At 37.0% G+C, this 3388-nt stretch overlaps 1 protein-coding gene across 2 annotated transcripts in view; it reads right to left on the bottom strand.

Moving 5' to 3' along the window:
• The window catches only part of LOC106881775 (uncharacterized), a 48933-nt gene that overhangs the window by 19113 nt on the left and 26432 nt on the right, over window positions 1-3388 (bottom strand). The window contains exon 1 of one of the 2 annotated variants that reach the window (XM_014932280.2): window positions 2588-2609. The exons of the other annotated variant lie outside the window; for it this stretch is intronic. The gene's annotated coding sequence lies outside the window, so the exon portion shown is untranslated. Of the gene's footprint in view, window positions 1-2587; window positions 2610-3388 lie in introns of those variants that run through there. 2 annotated transcript variants of the gene reach the window in all.

Below are 3388 nucleotides of genomic sequence, written 5' to 3'. Positions count from 1 at the left end.
TGTTAGGGGTGTGTGTTAGTGTTCCATTCTAGTTTCCTATTCAGGCTAGGTTTCTCTTCTATTATGTGTGTAGCTTCAGTAATTTGTCTAAGTGCTGCATCACTGCTATGTGTAGATAAGATTTTAATCTCTATGTTGTTGATTGAGCCTCTATGTTCTTGCTCAGCGTGCTGGTACAGATCTGATGAGTTCTTCCCTTCCTTAAGTTCCCTCCAATGTTCGTTTGCCCGCTCCCCTATGCTCCTTGCTGTTTCGCCTACATATGTCATTGTCTTATTTCTGCATCGTCCCTCTGTACATCTTATACTATAGACCACATTTCTGGTTTTGCAGTTCGTTTGTGGGCTAAATCTACATACGATACAGTTCCTATCAGTGCAGGGGGTTCTATATATATATATGTACATACATACACACACATATATATATTTATAGTTTAGTTTAATATGTATATATTGCTCTATATATACACATGTGTGTGAGTGTGTGTGTGTGTGCATGCGTGCACATGCTTATTTCTAGCAATATAGGTGTTATTCAGCACCCTCAGTCAAAATTAGTGATGAATAAATTTTTCACACACACACACACACAAATAAACACTCTTATACACAAGTAACTTTATACACACATACACACAAACAACATGTGCACACTGTTGACATTTCATCTCTTTTTCCTGCAAAGTTTTCTGGTCCAAAATGTTAAACTTCTCTCCTTCCTCATGGCAGCAAATTTACTTCTCCATTTTAACAGCTTTTATTACTTTAAACCAATGAAGAAGTTCATCTGTAAATTTCTTGGTTTCTGCTGTTTCAATTAATCCATCCATTGGATTAAACAGCTAATCTGTTTTAATCCCCATCTACCCTTACACCCACCAAATCCTTCACTCAACAACACCCTTTGTCCAATCCTTCTTCTCCAGAACTGAGACCCCTTCACCCTTCACTTTCAGGTTAGGTACCCTTTTTCCCTTCTTCACCCTAAAATCAAATCCTGATGGAGCCATGATCCAAGCTTGCTTTTTCTTACAAATGAAAGGCTGCTGTTGCTTGTTCAGATTTGGTCAAAGCATAAGGTACCCAAAGCTGTTCTACCAAGGTTGATTCAGAACTAAACAGTATTTATACATACATACATATGTGTGTGTGTGTGTGTGTATACACACACACACACACACACACACACACACATGTATCATCATCATCATCATTTAACGTCTGCTTTCCTTGCTGGCATTGGTTTGACTGGAACTGGTAAGCTGGAGGGCTGCACCAGGTTCCAGTCTGATTTGGCATGGTTTCTACAGCTGGATGCCCTTCCTAGCAACAACTACTCCAAGGGTGTGTGTGTGTGTATACATACATATATATATGTATGCATATACTGTTGTGTCTAGGGCAAGTCATTTTCTTTTTGTGACTTATAATTTTAACACACTCACCGGTAAAATTTCCACTTATTTCTTATTTTTATATATAAAAATAAAAATTAAAAATAGAAATAAAAATAAAAATAAGAAATAAGTGGAAATTTTACTGGTGAGTGTGTTAAATTATAAGGCACCAAAAGAAAATGACTCTCCCCAGACACAACAGAATATGCTTCAACACACGAACTCACATAAAGAATCTTGCAAACCAAATCCAAAAACGAAATATATATATATACTAGCAGAGACACCTGGCATTTATGGGATTAAAATGGCATAGTTTTTATATAATATATTACAGTTATGTTGAAACAGGTGAGATGGGTAAGTGCAGCATTGACAACAAGACTTTTGTGTAGTAAATGATGGACTAATTCGACTAAGCAACATGCTGTGTTTGGAGTATTTCAGGCCCTAACCTGAAAGGGGTTATGTGATTTTTGATCGCACCGAGAAGCTGTCAGTGGATATACTCTCTTTTGCAGCAGTTGGCGCTGTATGTAACATGACCCATCATCTGAAATGTTGATACCTCCTTCGGGTTTGGAATCCTACATCACTCATAAAGTAAATTTGGAGGAACTGTGGTTGTTCATGAGTTAGTTTGATAGTTAAGCTCTGATTAGCTGTATGCAAATGAATTCATAATTGGGGTCCAGAACTCTCGTGGGAAAAAAATTTTGCAGGGCGACCAATGTTTTGTTAGTGAATTTGATAGAATGGAAACTGTGCATCATATACATGTAAGTAAGCAAGTGAGCGTGTGCATGGAAATCTTTTTCGTACCCCCACCTAACTGCTTTACAACTGGTGTTAGTTCGTTTGCATCAACAAACCTTGGACTTTAGCAAAAGCAACCAACAGTGTAAGTACCAGAGTTAATAAGTAAGTACTGGGGGTGATTTGTTCACTTAAAACCTTTCAAGATAGTGCCCCAGAATCACTAGCTTAGCTAGAGTGTGTGCTAACCCTAACCCTTCTGTTTGCCACCCCGGGACCCCACAAAAAACACATATTGCTTACAGTAATAGCCTACAACAGGATGAAAAGTGCTGCCCGGAGTGGACAAACCCTAGCTACACTAGTGCCCGGTGTGACCATAATCCTATGACTGAAACAATTAAAAGTTGAAAGAAAAATCACAAGAGATACCTTTTAATAATTTTGAGGTCCCTGTAGATTATGAGCCCCTTGTCTGTAGATGTTTTAGTTGATATCTACGACTTTAGGGAATATATTGGTGTGAAATTTAACCTCTAATGTCAGTACTTCAAGGAACCACACAGAAACTTCTTTGTCGATTCAAATATTAAACTACCATTCTAAGTCTGTGGTTGACATACTTCGAATGTATCCTTCTTTCTGACAAACTGTGACTTCGTGACAAAGTTAAGAGATTACTAACAACAACAACAATATCATTATTCCTTGGTCATTAAAGTCTCAAATTGAACAAAAGAAGAAGGGAAATCAGAGAAACAAAAACAAACATGGATATGGTGAGAGAACATCTGCTGGATGTTTTCAGCATGATCACCAAACGTTAAATGTCACAGACAACATTTGATAAGTTTAGTGTCTTCTTCCTTACTTTTCTTTTATTCTATATTTAGACACACACACACACACTCATGCAAATGCATATACACACAGAGATATAGACAATACACACACACACAAACACACACATATATATATATATATATATATATACTAGCAGTATAACCCGACGTTGTCCGGGTGTGACTTATTACGCCATCTACGATAAATCTTGCTAGGTGAAAATCAACTAAAAAAGAAAGCCTTACAATGAAAAAACCTTTATGATGTAAATATGTTCATAATTCAAAAGATGATGAAATTAATAGGGAAAGTCTGAAGGCTGTTTTGCGTAACATTATTAAGCATACGTAAATTTCATCCGTGTAATTGGCTATAGAAATGCTTGTGCAA

This window comes from Octopus bimaculoides, chromosome 27 (assembly GCF_001194135.2).
Source record: "Octopus bimaculoides isolate UCB-OBI-ISO-001 chromosome 27, ASM119413v2, whole genome shotgun sequence".
Classification (NCBI taxonomy): domain Eukaryota; kingdom Metazoa; phylum Mollusca; class Cephalopoda; order Octopoda; family Octopodidae; genus Octopus; species Octopus bimaculoides.
This window is presented reverse-complemented; position numbering and strand designations above follow the sequence as displayed.